The sequence below is a fragment of the Contarinia nasturtii genome, unplaced genomic scaffold, assembly GCF_009176525.2.
Source record: "Contarinia nasturtii isolate CC-2019 unplaced genomic scaffold, AAFC_CNas_1.1 Cnas_scaffold_129, whole genome shotgun sequence".
Taxonomy (NCBI): Eukaryota; Metazoa; Arthropoda; class Insecta; order Diptera; family Cecidomyiidae; genus Contarinia; species Contarinia nasturtii.
This window is the reverse complement of record NW_022197486.1, coordinates 427,495-446,893: the sequence shown is the minus strand read 5'-3', so window position 1 is coordinate 446,893 and position 19,399 is coordinate 427,495. Positions and strand designations below refer to the sequence as shown.

General features: G+C 35.1%; 1 protein-coding gene across 1 annotated transcript in view; it reads left to right on the top strand.

The window, feature by feature from the left end:
• Positions 1–369: 369 nt before the first annotated feature.
• Positions 370–19,399, top strand: part of LOC116346874 — a 145,163-nt gene continuing 126,133 nt past the window's right edge. Inside the window, exon 1 of the mRNA XM_031777135.1 lies at positions 370–545. The gene's annotated coding sequence lies outside the window, so the exon portion shown is untranslated. The remainder of the gene's footprint in view (positions 546–19,399) is intronic.

The window sequence follows — 19,399 nt, the reverse complement described above, 5'->3', positions numbered from 1 at the left end:
AACATGGAAAATTGTTGAATTATTCGTGTTCAACTGAGTGCAATCGGCATTGCTTTTGTGTGTATTCCGTATATTTGCACTACCATCGTAGATCCGTCTCTGTTCGGCGATTGTGTACTATGTACGTGGATGGGATATGCATGCGAACGTGTTAGTGTGATTTTGTGTATCTATTTGAATGCTGTGGGACATAGACATGTGTTTGTTACTTTGGCATTGGTTGTGTGATATGTCTTCAGCCGAACGAAACGAAGCGTACACACAATGGAGGAATACACACAACGGATTCAATTATTTTGTTGGTTACTAGCACACAGAGTACGATTAGATCCCATTGGAAATTACAACGTCAGTCCTAGATTTATACTCAGTGTGTACAGTTCTCTATCGCACTCGCGTTTTTATCTATTCAGCCAAAATACACAAACAACTCTCCGCTTTTTGGTTCTGTATTTAAAACGTTACGTGCATTCGTATTCATTTACAACAAAACTACTATCTATCTACTTACTTACTTCATCTCTCGCTTTGCATCTTTTGCCATGGTTTGTGTTTAATTGTTAATGTTTAAATGAAGAAAAAAAAACGAAATTCATCTTAATAGAAACAAAATAACTCGTAGTTTTTAGAATAATAAAATATGTAAACAATCATCATAACGGCAGTTAAAATGTTTTCTTATCATTTAATTTATGTTGGTATATTTTGGAGTTTTTTTTTAATTTTACCGAAAAAAAAGTAAACGCAAATTTTAAAATATGACAACCAATTTTCTACACATTTCACAATTTTATCTATGCATATTATTTGTAATTCGGCTTCATGGAAATGTAAAATTGTTGTCATTAAATATGCAATATAAAAAAAGGTAGACGAATCAGGAATCTTTGTAAATCAATGTGGAAAATATCGTGCATTATAGTGTTTTCCGGTGATTTATAAAATGTGTGTGCATATTTATACACGAATGATGATGTTTTATGAACGCTCTATTCTTGATGACAAAGTATAAATGCGAAAACAATAGAAAAATATGCAGCATTGTGAAAATATCCACCTTCGTGTATATATTGTGTTCGGTTGTGTTAAAGAAACCGACAAAAGTCACACTTAAAATTCAATGGTTATCAACATAAACACCTTTACCATCGCCATTCAACATTTAAACGATTGATATGGTCAACGATGCCGGAATTGTAGTCATTTACACAGATAAGCAATTGGAATATAACATACAAAACATACTTATAAATATATTTATACAGAATATGGTAGAATTTTTTTATCAGCCCGACAAAATCGAACAAATCATCATAATCACAGAAAATTTTGTGAATAGAAACTTTAATGTGACAAAGAACATTAAATACGTGAAATGGGAATGAGCAGTTTTGTAGTATATCGCATAAAATCGAAAATAAATTGAGCGAAGAAAAAAATCGTTCTATTTCAACTATGAACGATACATTAACAATCAAGAAGAAAATAAAACGAAAATGCATGCTTTGCCATGTTCGATAAGATTTAATAGTTGCACATGTTCACGTTCGTATCCTGAATACGACATTCCCGCATCCAAATATGGTGGCATTCCATTTTGTCTAGGGGATCGTATTTGTCGAAATGTTAAAAACTCTTTTATTGCTAAACGAACATTTATTTCGGTAATAATCTATCTCATTAATAGAATCACGTGTCTTTCACACTTTTTAATTACTACATGTTTTCGCATCCATTGTTATATATGATGCACAATCACATCCACATGTGGAACATTGTTGTTTGGTTGCACAAATTAATGACTTCTCTTGTTACGATATCATGATTTTCGAAGCACACACATTAAAACACTGTGCGATGGCAATGCCTTGAATTATTGCTTTATTTCTTCTAGTATGGTTTTGTGATTGTCAATACTATTATATATAATATATATCACTGATTTATCACCGACATTTAATTTCATAAACTCTCTCATGAGAGAGTGTTTGTGTGTGCGCGCGATTGTTGTCTGTGTGTATTATTGCGAACGCAACAATCGCAAATCGATGCCAACGAACCATCTGATGGAGATAAAGTAATTTTTTGTGTTTTACGTTTGCCATTAATGTTTGTTGGTGGCGTACTTCTATTGCTATATTGTCAACATTATTTGGTTGGACAAACCCTCACTTTAAGTTGAATTACCATTTATGTCAGATGGAATGGTTAGCGCGTTCTCTCTCTCACATAAAATTCATGTCTGCGTGATGCGTGTGGAAAACGGAAGATGAAACGATAGTCTCTCTATATCATCGTTCAATCGTGTATATGCGTGTTCGCGAAAAAAAGAAAAACCGTTTCCATAAGAAAACGTACAGTGGTCCCATTGAGTTCATTACTCTTGATGCTTATTTGCTCTCCTGCATATCTCGGGTATTTTTGGGTGTGCGTTTGGATTTTGTTTGTGTATGCGTGTGCGTAAACATATCTGAAATTGAAGGAACCATTAACGTGGCTTTGTATTACTTGAATCATTTCATTTCGATAGATGCAATAGATAAGATAGATTCGTTATACGATGATTTCAAAAGAAGTGAATGAGCGTTAACCGAAGGCGAAACTTTTTTGTTTGGTTCAACACTCTTGCAAACATCCAAATATTCAATGAAATAACATTGCTTTGCCAAAAACAAATTAATTACATCAATGTAGACAACTATGTTGTTGGATATATTTATATATTTTCATTTAATAAATCCTCGAATCGTTTGGTTCTCAAGCGTCGCATACGCATTTTACTACATATGTATACACCAAATAATTATTAGTAGACGCATTCAGAAAATTTTATAGTCTCTTCATTTTTCCATTCAGCAAACTATGTATATACAACATTTGCCCTTCACAATGAAATTATATAAAAAGCAATTCTCTTTTTTCTTATTTTTCTGTTGCTTTGGATTTAACGCAAAAGTTATTTTGTGTCGACGAGCAGAAATGCTAGCACAGACAGGCTGGCTGTTTGATTCAGTTCGGTTACCATTTCTTAAATGTATGTCATTGTGCGAGTTCGAAGATAATCCCAATAATCAATTCAGTGTTGCACTGTGGCACATATCATTTCAGAATGACTGGCCGTTTTCTATTTCTTTTGGTAAAATTGCTACTATTCGCTTTTTTCTTACTTATTTTTTATCTCTCTATTTTTGGTCATTCCCTTCTCTCTCTCTCTCTGTATTCTTATAATCACGTTTGAGTTTTGTATGTTTGTCGTTCACGCAATACGACATCACATTTAGTTTGAGGCGCATTTTTAACCGTTTATGTTAAGTTTCCGTGGATTTAGTTTTGCTAAAGTCATAAATTCTACGCTTTACTATTTCACATTACTTCATTCTACTTTATCTAGTTGAAGATATACGTTTTATGTTCTTATTTTCGTCATTTTTTCTGTCCTCAGGAAAGTATTAATGTTTCATCCCTTAAGTAATTTTTGATAAATTAAGGGCAATAAAAGTTGTGCTAGCATAAGGCAAAACTAAATCGAATGTCTGAATGAGCGGGAAGAGATAGAGAGCAACAGAAACTATTATCGTCAAGAAAAAAAAATCGCGTGTGTGTATTTATTCGTGCGCTATTCTGCTTCGGATATCAACAAATATGATTTCAGCCAGATGATGATCGATGCTTTGAAAATAAAATTAATATGACTTTATTTGATTTTCGATATTTGTAGCGAAAAAAAGGGATATCAATAAACGTTTTACGATTATGCTTAATAATGCTTTCATTCAAAAGTCGCTCACTCGCCCACCACCCCATCTCTCTCTTTTTCTCACTCTCTCGTTCGTTCTATTTGCTTTGTTGGATAAAAATCATTCAGCAGAAAAATTATGGAGCATAAGTAATGATTTCAATTCCACTAGACTGAATTTTTGCTAGAATGATTTCGTTGAAGCGTAATGCAAATTTTCAAATGTTCATCCTTCATTCAAATTAGAGGGCAAAGTTTCAGTTACTCGTTTTCATTTGCGCTAGCGCATCCGCGAATAAAGATTCTATAAATTCGATGGAGCTAACGTTTAAATGCTTAGAGCAAGCAAATTTGGAGCGTGTTACACGCGAAACGAAATCGAGATGAAAAACTAAAATAAAAACTTGAATTTGATGGGTGAATTTTCGTCGCAACATCATTTACGCTCTTCTAATGTTTGCTTTAAAAACAGTGAATTGCTTTCGAAAACTTTTATCGCCGTCGATGCTCGTCAATAAACGCGCGTTCAACTTTTGGGCCACTTTGCCAACGATTTCAGTTAATATTCGCTTCCATAAGCGAAGCCACATAAACGTATACTTACAGCAAATTAGATGAGCTCACTTCGCAATCTCTCTTCGCGTGTGGTTTTTTTCTCTGTTGTTGTTGTTGTTGTGCGATATGGTGCCCGTTTTTTATCCTCAACGCCAACCACAATAGATTCACATAGTTTTCTCTACTTTATTGCAATGCGAAAAGTTTTGTTGATTTGGTGTCTTTTTTTAATGCGTCATTCTTCAATTTCGAGTCTATGATTTATATTGAATACCCAATGATTGTTGATAATCTTGTGCAAAAGTAACTCGCGGGTAATCGTTGATTGATCGTCTAGGCTTGTACAGAGTATACACTTTACTTGATTTACTTTGCGATTCTTCCATCTCTTCTACATAAACTTTATGTAAGTCAATAAATTTCAATATCTTTTATCCAGTCATAGATATACAATGCATAATTGTCTATGCCATATGCTATTGAAATCAACAATAATTCTCTACGGTGCACTTCAAATAAGAAGTGGATGGAAAGGCAAGCAGCGTAAAATATTCGAAATTCACTTTATCGCCACACGGCGAGAATGGTTCTATGTGTTGCTTTGGCTGACAAATCAATTCAACAACAACAACAACAACAAATCACGCATTGCATTTTCGTCTCATCGTTGTGTGTTTCAATGTCATATTCAAACATGCCCGTGTAGCTGTTTTTATTTGCTTAATTTGTTGAAGTGAATGGATTGGAAGCGTTTCATGTATTTTGAAGAATTACAAGCGTTTTGGATCCTAAAATAGTTTGTGCGTGTGTCTCAGTGTGTGTATGTGTGTACGTTACGTGCACTATTATCATCTAAGATGATTCATCTTAATGTTATTGTTTTTTTTTTTCTGTTGACGCAAATAAATACACACAATGGCATGCACTAATCTCAGTCATTCAGCCGAATGTGTCCCATATAAATACAAGGAAATCCCATACCAAACAAGGCACGAACGCGTATGTACTCGATTTCAATTTTCGTTTCAAAATAATAAGTATTTATGATTACAGGAGAACATTTTCTCTCTTTTCTTTTTATCATTTTTCTCATTGATACATGATTGGCATACTTGAATGTATAACAACTCGATAACTCTGAAATGCAATGCGCAATAGGTGAAAGATGTTTGCAAAACCGATACTTAAATCAAATGTCTCTCGCTCTTTAGTATTTATTGCAGTATGTTCGGTTTTGTTGTGCCATAGTTTGGTTTTTGCTGTCGGTGAGCCACTATTGTAGTTACTGCTTTCATTGTTGCCAACGATTATTATAGTGGTGCTAGTGTGAGTGTGTGTGTGTTGTGATTTAAACTGTGCGATTCGGTAAATCGCACCCTATTCCAATGTCATTTTTGGATAGACGATTAAATGCATGTAGCTGCGTATTGCCTCCTAGAGCGACACACTGAGCTCTGTGACAATGCGCTGCTGAATTTCGATTTGTCTATTATTTATTATTATTATGCCTATGCCCTATCGAAGCGCTTTTTCTCTTCTCTTCATTCAAAATTCCGTTTTTTGTTGGTACTGCTGTCGTTGTCGTATTCGTCGTTATTGCTGTTGCTGTTTTTGTTGTTGTCGGTTATTCCTCGTTCATATCGAGTGAAATGTACATTTGATTTGGGATATTATTTTTGTTGATATTGTCGGTCTGACTAACTAGCATTTACTCGACTGTATTTACTACTATATTTTCAATGTGTTGCAAATAAACATTCGTTGCGCTCTCTTCATTGATGATGCATTTATTGTTATATCCGAATTACACAGCCGACAGAGCCCCGACACACTCACGCGCGCACTCATTTAGGATGCTTGTTGAAAATGGAAGCTATTGCTTGTTGATTTCAACAATACATTTTCGAAACGATGACAAACTAAATGGGATACAACAAATGAAAAAAAAAAAAATGGCTACAGTATCTAAATGAAACAGTATTTATTGGTAAATGTGAATGAGTGAACGTGCCTCCGCGCGCTTCCTACAATAATCCAATACCATCATGCTCGTCAATATGATCATTGTCGACGAACGCCGTCTTTTTCAATATATTAACGATTTATTATCGTTTTCAAACATTATTTGTTTTATGCATTGCCACCGATTTGATTTTGTTTGACAATCAGAATGGAATATGATGAGGCCGGCACTAACATAACACTCAACCGTTCAGTTATTCATTTCGTTTCCCGGTCACCATTTTATGGTGGAGTGTGTGTAAATACAAGTCATTTGTATGCATCGGTTATACGAGAAAATTCAATCGGTTGAATGGTTGGTTAGTGTCAGTGTATATTTTAAGATTATTGTCATATTCAAGAATTCGCCATATGCCACCACCAAATATTTCCATATACAATTTCCGTAATATTTTCGCTTTATGCATACTTGTTTTGGAGATGACGATGAGGCACAGATTGCTTTAACTATCACCAGTGTTACGATATTGTTGCTACAACCAATCTCTCGTTTCACAATATTTGCTTTCAAATACATATCGTTTCAGCGAGTAAATGGTGCATTATCGTTGTTTCACTCACTTTTGCTCTCTTCTCTCTCTCTCTCTCTCTCTCTCTCTCTCGTTACCATAACAAACCGAAAAAAATTAAAAATGTATTAGTTCTGTTCTATGCTTGGTCACAAAACTATGTGGCATTTAGATAAAATTTGAACGAAAATTAAACTACGTCCTCAAACTACTAATTGATTTAATTTGCGTTCCATTATTTTCTATCTGAAGTAGTTGCTCAAACAAAAATGACAGTGAAATTATTCCGAGAATTGGCTATAGAAAAAGAATGATCTAAAGCACTCAATCAATTACGATGTCAACCCGAGAAAGTCATAAATTCAATTCAAACATGATGGCTGGTTTACTTTTTTGTTTTATTATGTTTTTTTTTTTGTTTCATTGAACTTCAAAGTTACACCAGAATATCGTTTGTATGTCACGCTTGTGCTGTGAATGGAAACATTTTGATGACTTGGTGCAGAAGTATACCTCCCCCAAAATAAAAAGCAAACACAAATGACAAAACCATTGAGCGAAGGGGTGAAGTAATAAAAAAGTGTAAAGAAATATACCAAACGAATCAAATGTTTGAAGTAGAAAAAAATTACAACCAAACATATCGAATGAGCCAGCATAAATAGCATTAAAGAAGAGTGACAGCAACACTCCTCGCGCTCATGAGTCGATGAGAATTCTGCTTTTGATGTATGCGTCGTTTGTAAAAACGCTTTGGGAATTGTTTTTGATTTCAGTTAGTTCACAATTTTAATGCTTGTTGTAGTTGTTGGTTTATTTTTTTTTCTTCTAAAAACTTTTGCATCTCTTGTTGTTTCAATGTAGTAATAGTATGTCTTTCTCATCCTGTTCTTTTACTGTTGCGGATGTCGAAATATATATATATATATGTGTGTGTGTCGTCAGCCATGTATTTGTGCCCGTTCATTTTTGTAACTTCATCAAATATGCGCTGCGAACTGGTGATATGTTTTCGTTTTCGACGCCTGTGAATTTATGATTTGACTTATTCCAAATTAGGAATGAGATCGCAGAAGAGCGACGCTGTGATGCGCATACCAGCAAGAGATCTAAACAACATTTCGGTAATATTGCACAACCAACAAATCAAATCATCAAACGGAACACCAAAACAATACAAAATGATCTGAGCTGAGCAAAGATGAAATGATTCACACGAAATTCATGGAACGATTCGTACGTGTACTTTAAATTCATTCAAATTTGAATCTGTGAGTTGATTTCAAATGATGGTTTGTGTGCAATGTGACTTTTTTTTCTCTCTCGTTCTTTGTGCGTTTGTTTCAACATTATTTTCGTCTTTTCTTTTTTACTTCTTTCTGTTCACCTCGACTCCTTCGATGTGCATCGTTAGTTTATTTGCTTATCAGCTCCTATAGCTTTTTTGTCTTGAATTTTTTTGTTTCGTTTTGCTGCGAACAAAAAGTATTCCAATATGTTCCAAATTCAAGAAGCTCTTGGCCGATTATTCTGTTTGAATTTGTCTGTACAGTGTACATCCACTTTGAATGCTCATTACGTGTGCTCGAACCGTGAAAACGTTTGTTTTCTTTTTCATCTCCTTCATTTGGTGTTCTTTTTATCCTAAGGGTAAATAAAGCTAGGCAGAGATGAGACGTGCGTCATCATCGGTATGCGTATGATTTGTAATACACCGCTGGTACTATTATTACCTATTGGCCGATCGATTCTTTTTGTGTTATGTGTATTAACAAAATTCAAACCTGGATGCTCAAATATGATTTCAATGAATTGAAAATGGTGACAATGACGTATGAAATGAATATTAAAGCAATCGAATCGGGTCAGAATTCGTTTTCGAAGTCCGAAACTAACCTCGAATTTGATGGGAAAACTTTTTTAATGCTTTTTTCACTTCACATTAGAGTTGTCAGCGAACGCGTTCGTAGAAAGAAATGTTCGTTCGTATAAAAAAAATTGGTTCGCGTTCGCTTGCGTTCGTGAAAACCCGCACTACGAACGGACGTGTTCGTTCGCGTTCGTAAAGAAGGCCACTACGTTCGAACACGTTCGTTCGCAGGGTGGAAATTTTTTTTCGTGTTCGTTCGCAAAGAAGGCCACTACGAACGAACGTGTTCGTTTGCAGAGTGGAAATTGATTTTCACGTTCATTCGTGTTCGATCGCAAAGATAAATTTCGTTTCGTGTTCGTTCGTTTTCGTGACAAACACGAACAAAGACGAAAACGAACTTTCGTTGACACCTCTTCTTAACATTTGATTAGAAATGTAGTTTTACGTGTCAACATCAGCTTGGCAAAAGCATACAAAATAAACCATAAAGGTTAAGCACGAAGGGCGAAGTGTTCTCAATTTGATGCACGTCTTATTTGTTCTTTGTATTACGATTTTATGAATACACAAAATCAAACAACATTTCGATGGATTTGGCCTCGATTCTTCCTCAAATGCGAGTAATAAAGATACTGCCTTTTCTGTGCATATACTCGTGATTGCATGTGAACATTTTTTCGCAATACGGCTTTACCTGAATCTCCCAAATTTTTTTCTTGGTGAAAACCATTCGATGAGAATGGTCAAGGCTTTGGAATCAGTAGTGAATTTACCTAATGATGAAACCAGTTTTTCTTTTTTTTTTTTTCATTTTGAAATCGTTCTTAAGATATACGATGATGGATACGATGGTACAATTAAAATTTTGCAACGCGAGCAAAAGATTCATCTCGAAAACAATATGGTGAGATTGGATGCTTTTTGAATGGCTGGTTATTGTGGGATTTACCTCCACCTCTTTGCATTTGTTTTCGACGAAATTCTTGCCATTATTCCTATTAATTAATATTAACATCATCAATGTATTAATTTTTGTTGTTGCCATCGCTTCGTATCAAATGCACAGTCAGTGGATGTTTTGGTTGGGTATCTTGTCACAACTCATGCGTAAAGTTTTTTCTGAAGAACTTATTAGGAGTCTTACAGAAATTTTGATTGAATTTTAAAAAGGAGACGTGGGTATTGTGTGTAAAGTGATTGCTCGCACTTTATCTTGTTGCTTGTTGTATATGTCACTCCATCGTATTTCAATCTCCATTTCGTTGTTCGCATAAAGATGAAAAGTGTGTCGACATTAACTCCATCCAGCACATCGTTGAATATTTTTAAGATGGCAAAATATGAAAAGACCCAAAACTGACAAATTAAATTAATCGCGTAACCATAATGCACGTACATGTGCGCTTGCTGCCGAATAAAACCAAGCATCGAACACACACATACACCCGCCCAATAATAAATGTGGTATTTCATGGAGCGTGCCAATTTCTATCTAAGACAAGAATAAATCTATGCATTAAATGCAAACGGCTGACATTTGCGTGAAGTGTGTCTGAATCCATGTACCGACAGCAAAAATAATTTACACAGTCACAAACACACATGAACATATTTACAAACAGACACGAAAAACATGTGAGTCTTACCATTGAATTCAGTCTTCGAAGCAAAACGACTGACATCCAAATGAAAGTTGATAATAACAATAATATGCGAACTGATAATAAAAGCAAACTAACGACTAACAACAAATTCAGCCTCTTGATGGAAATAGGATGTACGCGTGTGTATGTGTGTGAGTGTATATTGTCAAGTATATACAGACATTGATTTTAATGGGATGAATGTTATTTTTCGCGCGGCAGTAAATAATACATAATCAAATCATTTATGTAGTCAATCACAAAACAACAACTGCCACCAACAAGATGAATATTGTGCACGAGACTGAAAAGACAAATTTGCCTTTTCCATTTTTATTTCGTTTTGCCAATTTGTTTGTCGATCGTTTGCTGTGTTTTGTGGCCCCGTCGACACAATTGTTTTTGGTGGTGGTGAAAATGCTGCTACTCTTCATTCAGCCTGTATGCCATCCAACCGATTTTATAACATTGTTTGTTTTTCGACAAACCATTCGATGCTCAAAACTGGATAATTGTACTTAATTATGATTATAAAGTTTTGCCTTTATCGCAAAATGGTGTTCACTGTTCCATTTGCCTTTGCCATTCGCCATCCGATTGTCGTGGCTTCGCATTCTTTCACTCTTATCGTCGTCATTTTCATTGGCCATCAAATGAAAATATAAAAACATCAACAAACAACGTAATACCGCTTGTGTTTCATTAAAATATTGCTTACGATGTTTGTGGAATAGACATCGAGATTTATGCATTACTCTACTCATTCAACACCCGCGCGTATAATGCAAACCCGAAAAGTACATTTTTTTTACTAACACCACACTCAGACAGTGTGCAAGATAAACCACCGAAAATTCACTGATGAACAACGAAAATGAATAAGTTTCACAGCCAAAATAATTAAAGTTTTTATTCTAAAGTAAACGAATCGAATGAATAGGGAAATGAAGGAACTAAACTAAATAAAAACGAAGTAAATGCGGCAAATCCTTTAAAATTACTTTGGACAAATGAGTGACAGTGTACACAATTGGGGGAGAGAAAGAGAGATTGGACGAGGAGTGACAATCTATATACGAAATTCGAAAGAAACGACTTAGTTCCATATGATGATTTGACGTATTTTTGAAGTTTCTTTGCAACTAACACATTAAAACTGAAGCACATTGAGTTTGGAGTGTCTGCGCCTATGCATGCCTAAATATATACATACATATATATGCATGCGATTGTTTGTCTTTCATCGAATAATGCATCAAATAAATACAAAATCAAAGTCGTTATGTTGCTGTGTGAAAATGTGATGCATGCATTTAAAATGTTATATACCATATGTAGCGTATTTCCAGATTTATATCATTCCATTTTATTTCTTGCCACCCAATCTTTGGCTGTAAGTCGAGGCTACATTAAGCCTGATTTGCGCTTGTTTTTATTTTACAAATCACATCGTGAAAAAGGAACAAAATACAGAAAAGAAAAACACACAACAATCCCAGTTGCAATCTCGTGTATTTTCGATTCGTCTGAATATGATTTTATATTGGACAGTCGATGGAATTTGGACATTTGTTATCCAATACTTATATCATAGCATTTGCATCGCCTTCGTTATTCATTTGGAACTGAATTTAAATTTGTATGCGTTTAATCATTTATATAGTAGCTCTTGGGGATGTTGATATAGATGTCTATTTCGATGCGGCAATGGAGGCAAATTTACAATTTTCCTTTCTCTCTTTCTATTTATATTAGCGAAACATGCGAAAACATGTAATTTTCCAAAATCTCAAAATCCAAACAAAAATATGCACTGTTTATATAATACGCAGTTTTAATTCAATGTTTGCCGATTTAAAATAAAATCCACAGCTATTTGAACTCCTAAGTAAATAAGCATTTTAATTTTGATAATGTTGATGCATTTAATTTTGGTGCAATCAACAAAATCTGAAATGGAGTAGCAAGAAAAACAATAAATGTAAAAGGCTGCAAGGTTAAAAGAAGCAATCGCATCGTAAACATGAAAAAAAACCAAGAATAAGAATAAACCAACGAGCATCGCTCATTTTTATTTGCTCATTATTCGAATATATTAAAATATGTGTGTTGACAATGTTGCAATAGATGTGAGTGATACGTAATCTACTTCTTGTGTGCCATGGAAAAAAAGAGCAACCACGATGTAGTAATGCTCAGTTCTTTTTAATTTCTTTTTCACCGCCCTCATCCATAAATCTGCATATAAATTATAGATAAATCTCGCCCTTCACAAGCCAATGTGTCACAATAATCCTCGACAACGTCGAAATGCCACAATTCACCACACATTCTCGAACACAACAAGATGAAGATATAGAAAATTAAGAGTGCGACTGTGAGCGCATTCGCGACTCAGTTTTGCACCAATGCCTTCCAGCAATAATATTGAGTGAAGCAGCGCAGCATTTATTACAGTATGTATCACAAGATGAAAGGCTGAACATAGACTTGTTATTAATTTTTCTAGTTTACTCTCTCGTGTGCTGAATGATTCACGGCCTACATTGTGATTAGAATCATACAGCCCGACACATCTCAATACTGCCGCACCGACAAACGAACAGACAAATATAATTTTATTTCATGTTTTTTTCTTCTACTTCTTTTTCATATTTTGTGTACAACATAATATTGGTTATTCAAAGTGATAGCACCGCTAGCATTGCCGTCATTGACTTTGCGTTGTTACTTCCATTTCATGTTTTGTTTGGTGCCAGCTATTGCTAGCTCAAATTCTTTTATTATAACATGCATGATTCATGTCATTTTCACCAACGCATAGATGAAATTCAAATGCGCCGCACCATAGTGATGGATTTTTTCCATTCCATCGGAAGTTATGGTGTACATTGTACTACATTCACAAAACAGTATCCACACCAATAATGCCATAACTCAGATGATGATCTTGCGTAAAAGTTTGTGTGTGTATGTGTTTTTTTTTTTCTTATTGCGCACATTGTGGAAAATCAAAAAATTAAGTGAAAAAAAGTTCCTCATCAATTTCAAGCATGTCAGTTTTATTGTCAGAGAAAAAGTCATTTCGTTAACTTACAACAAGAGCCGAACTCATAACGCCAAAGAAATATTTAACGATTTTGAGATTCTATCACGGAAAAATCCTTTTGCCATACACAAGTGCAGTGTTCATCTATTTATTCACATTTTTCGTTGTTCGATTGTTGTAATGACTCGGATATTAATGAAATGTTCAGAGAGTATTTTGAAATACGGCCACTGGATGTCATCTTCAATGTGAAGTGTTTAGGCAACAATTTTTTCCAATGAAAATACATCACACAGTGTACAAGTATAAGCCACATTTGAGTCTTATCGAGTTAATACACTCTTTGCATGGAATGGACTTATGATTCGCTTTCAGCCGACAAACTACTCTGAATGTGATAGAACCGGAGTTCATTTACATAATACACCCGAGAATTTTTAGCACATTCCATTTATTTCTTTTTAATTCGCCAAAATATTTCAGAAAATGTTGGAAAACAAATGGTAACGGAAAGCAACGCTCGGCAGTGACAAAAGAAGCAAGTGAAAAAGAAAAGATTAAAGTCACAAAAAGAAGACAAAGATAAAAAAGCGCTTTCAAGATATCATTCCAAACATTTTATCTGAGCGCACACGACGTCGTCGACCAGCCCCAAAATATGTTCGACAGAGTCATTGCCGACAGTACTTCTTTTAATTCAAAGCAATTTTATAATCATTTTTGTTGTTACTTGCCTTTGTCCTCCTTGTTTCTTCATCGACTGTTTGTACATTTCTTGGTCCTGATTCGATGTTGTTGTTATTATTATTTTTTGGTCTATCCCAGCATGGTCCACATCGTCGTCACTATGCAATTCCATTTTGGTGTACAATTTATTCAGCACATTGTTTAGTCACTACTACTGACTTTAACTGTTTGTAATTCATGTTGTTGATGTTTGTAAAGTAAAATTTGTGTGAATAAATTAGGATGTATCGAAACAAGCACTTCCCTTACACCAAGCTGTTCACTCTCGGAGAAAACTTACCGAAAAATCATCGCAACTTGTTTTCTCGTGTATATCCTTAAATGTACACACCCAGTTCAGAGTCTGGCACACACGCACACATACACACACACTCTTTCTCTGCTCTCTGCATGTTGTAAAATGAAAATGAATAACGAAAATCGCATTTATTCACAGTTTCATGCGAATAATGTAGTCATTGGGATGTGAATGAAATCAAAATAAATTGGAATTAAAGCATATAGTAAGAGATAGTAAAATCGGCATATACTCTTCTCGGAATATTCGGATGTCGAATTCCAAATTACAAGCGCCATGAGAACGAATGATAGATAGCTTGCTGGCATTGAGCTTGTGGGATGCTAACCAAAACCCATGGAATGAATTTCGATTGGACGCATTTCAAATGTACAACGTATACGCAGTAAATTTTCCAGTTAAATCAATCCAAAACGAAATGAGGCGCTCTTCAATGGTATCTCGGCATCTGTCGCGAAATAGAGCAATCGAATTATCGGTGCACGCTTGATTTGGCTTAATCAAAAACGCAAAACGAAAATGATAACTCATTACAATGCAAAAAAAATTACTATTACTACATCTATTTTGGACACATCGCAACGAATCACTATTATCGATATTATTCTCAAGACATCTTCAATTTCGGAAAATCGAATAATTATTTCAACAAAGTACACAAATAATGCTACCGAAAAAAGAATCGATAAAACGGCAAATTGATAAGTTTAATTTAAATTTAGTGTCAGTGAACTGGATCGAAAGATTAGCTGAAATCGAATTCGTATTTAATGTTAGTGTGTGGGTATCTAATCCAATTTTATTCGATGACTGACAAAGGCCATTCGTACCAATCGAACCGATCAAGAAATTGTTGAGAGAAAGAGAGAGAGCACACACTAAACAAAAAAGCTCGAAAAAGGGCATTGAATGAGTTTTATTTTCGTAATACAATCACCGATTTGAACATCCAATGAACCAGTATCGGATTGAACTAATAGAATCTAATGGATCGATTTTGCACGCATCCAATTTCGAACGTTCAATGCAATAAATGCTCTGATGGTGTATTTTATTGTACTTCTTTCTAAATATTAAATTTGCATTAGAAAAGTTTCCGAAAAAAAATTCGAACATTCAAAAATCCATAAATTGACTTTTTATATTTACATCCTACCAATATACAAACGATGTGTTTCGTTTGCATGCATCGGTGGCGCACGCACGCACACAGATTAATATCATGGAAACCATAACCACGGTTCCAAAAATCGAATGTACGTGTGAGCATGTGGTGGTATAATGCTTGACTATTTTTTATCCTCGTGACAGAATCCTGTGAAGTACAATCGATATGATGGTAGCAGTCATATAGCCGAGTATAACAAATTTCAATGAAGAAACGGCCAAAATAAACAATTATTGGAAGTATAAATTAAAACGTAAGGATTTTTCACTGAAATTGGGGATTTATTTCAAGAGGATGGTACACATTTTTTTATTCAAAGTATTGTCCATCGCTGGCCACTACTTTTTCCCATTTTCCAGGCAATTCATGGATTCCGTGCCAAAAGAATGGTTGTTGTTTTGAACGAAACCACGAACCGACCCAATTTGCGATTTCCTCCGAAGAAGTGAAGCGTTTGCCTGCCAATTCGTTTTGCATCGTTCGAAACAATAAGTAATCAGAAGGAGAAATGTCTGGTGAATACAGCGGGTGGGGTAGAGCTTCCCATCCTATTGTCGACAAGTATTGTTTGACGACATTTGCAATATGTGGCCGAGCATTGTCGTGTTGAAGAATTAACCGGTTGTGTTTTCCCCTCCATTCTTTCCGATCTTTGTCCAATGCTCGCTTCAATCGCATCAGTTGTAGTCGATAGCGATCTCCTGTGACTGTTTCACCCGGTTCCAGCAGCTCATAATACACGATACCCTTTTGATCCCACCAAACACAGAGCATTACCTTGAAACCATGAATATCTTCCTTTGCTTGCGATGGTCCATGGTCCGCCGCGTCGAACGTATGATTTTTTTCGCTTTGGGTTATCGTAGTGGATCCACTTTTCATCGACCGTAACAATTCGATCCAAAAATGACTTGCTTTTTTGTCTTGCGAGCAGTATTTCACAGATGGTAAAACGCCTTTCAACATCTCTCGGTTTCAATTCGTGCGGCAACCAGTTTCCAAATTTTTGGATGAACCCTAATGCTTTTAAACGTTGTGAAATGGTTGCTTGAGTTACTCCCAATGATTTAGCGAGTTCTTCTTGCGTTTGGTATGGATCTTCATCGAGTAACAATTCCAATTCTTCATCTTCAAATTTTTTCGGCTGGCCTGGACGCTCTTTGTCTTCCGTGTCAAAATCACCACTTCTGAAGATTCTAAACCATTTTTCACATACACTTATTGAAATTGAATATTTGGGATACGTTTCCGACAACAAACGATGACATTCAGCAGCACTTTTCTTTTGATTAAAGTACAAAAGCATTGCTTCCCGCAAATGCTGTTTTGTTGGAACGTAATTCGCAATAAAAAACTTGTGTGTGCAGAATTGTTTTCACTTTGACAGATCGAATTTAGTAGAATTTTTGACGCTCTTTAAGATACAACAGCTTTCACTGTCCAAACAATTGCATGTGTGATAGATATGAAGTTAGATACGAATCCTTACGTTTTAATTTATACTTCCAATATATACGAGCCCATTCTGTATTTCATCTCGATGTGTGGCGGCATTACATTGTGATGTATTTTGGTGTAAATTTTCTGGTTGTGATGGTCAAATATTTGAGCGTTATGTGTGTATCATTACCGGTTGCATTAGCCTTACTAGCACTATTTGTGTATGCCTTGTGTGGATGTATTAACGCTCTGTTAAATATCGTTGGGTGTATATGGTCGAAACAGTTACCAACACGTAATATACGATTCCAAAATTGCAAACATTTGATAAATTTCGATTTTTTGGCATCACAAATCGACAGTATCAGAATATCTGATATTTCTTGATATGTAGAATATATATTTAGAAGTAGAAGAAGAAATATGCATATTTAGAAGTTTGTCACGCAATCAGAATATCGTGAAATGTTCTACACAATAGAACAATAAGAGCTTAACAGGAAACGCATATTTTGACCAGTCTCGTTCAATGTGTATAGCTGATTTTCGATATTTGTTGACAAATATATTATTTGCCATTCGCATGAATGAATCCCTCTCTCCCTTATTATGTATTTGACTTATTTGCACGTGCTAAATGTACATTTATGTCGATCTAAAATGAAAAAAAACAACCCATCTCATATGCGCAATGCCAGTAATTTAATTGTTCAAAACATAACAAATTATGTAATGATTGTTGTATGGTAACGCTACAACATCAAGAAATATAAAACAACAACAACAAAAAATCGAATAACCTTCGATATGGTTCAGTATTTTCGAATCTAATTTCATTGCAATTTACATCCAATTCAACCAAATCACCGTTTTTTTTCGGCCATTTCATACAGCATTAGGTTAGTTGGCATTTTTTGTCGGAAATTTTTTTCGGATATTTTTTTCTGCACTGTTTTGGTCCCAAACCATTTGCTGTAGTATTTGCTTCGCCTTTGATAATACCGTGTGTGCAATGCATGGCATCAAAAGAATTGTGTACCGTTGTGATTATGTTTCAAATGCAAAATGTAGATATGTATTGTAGATATACACTGTATATTGATTATGCCACCCACTGAACGAACGAATCACAGAAAACACAACCAACAGACGCGATGTAGACAATGTATATTTACCGTTTTATATAATGCGTGAATACCAGTAGGGTGGACAATTTTCTTTCGTTCATGTCGCATCCAACAAATTGATACGACTTTCAAAAAAGCCATTGTCATATTGTTGTGCAAAAACCACAGCAATGAAACGACAACAACAATAACACATATTTTTACTGTCAAAATTTTGATGTCAAATGGTGTCGACATTGGTGACGGTATTTTGAAACAGACTGTGTAATCCATATTCATCGTATATGATCCTATGTAAAGTTCTATACTTGATCTAGTTCACATTGACGGTTCAAATCGGTTATGCCCAATAGCGTGGACATGGACTGTGCGTTTCTTCTGTTACATGTACGTTGTAGTAACATGGCGTCGTTCAAATAAATTTAAAAATCCGTCCACTCGTGTCGACACCATCTAGCACGGTAGTAGGGATTTCATTGCTGTGGCAAAAACAGTCACAAATTAAAAAGCACTTTAGTCCTTTAAAGAAAGCAAAGTGGGAAAAAGAGTTCTTTTTTCGGCGCATTTATACTTTGTTCTTTTTAAGAAGTACAAGTTAAACATCGAATGAAAAGTTTAAACGAAGAAACGTGTACAATTTTTATCGTTTATGGAGGAAAATTAAGAGTTTTTGTTCTTCGCTACATATTTTGGACGTTTAAGGAACGTTTAAATTTGAGGTGGCATTATCATACAGAAGAAAAGATGATAGAACGATGTCAATGCCTCTTTTGTCCAAGCACGTTATCAAAAATGTCGCATATTGTCTGAATGGAACATTTTGTATGCAATACAAGAAAAAATTATCCACTCTAATGCGATAGTATAACAATAAATGCGGTTCTTGCAAACACGCAACCGTGCTGAGAATGAGAAATTTCGTCTGCATATAAATTTATTATAGCAGTGTATGGCTTTGCTATCTGGACTGGCATTTAAGTATGGTGAAAATGAGAATATCTGTATGTTTTTGCTTTACGCAATAAATGTAATATTTTGGGCGCTCGCACTTTATCACTCAGCAATGGTTGTATGTATGTGTATGTATATTATTACAAACGCGAATGTTCGTTCGCTTTTTCAGGGTTGATCAGAACATGTAAATGTGCACTTCTTTGCTATGCATCGGCGCTGACGTTTTTTATTTGTGTGTGTGTGTGTGTGTGTGTGTGTGTGTGTGTGTGTGTGTGTGT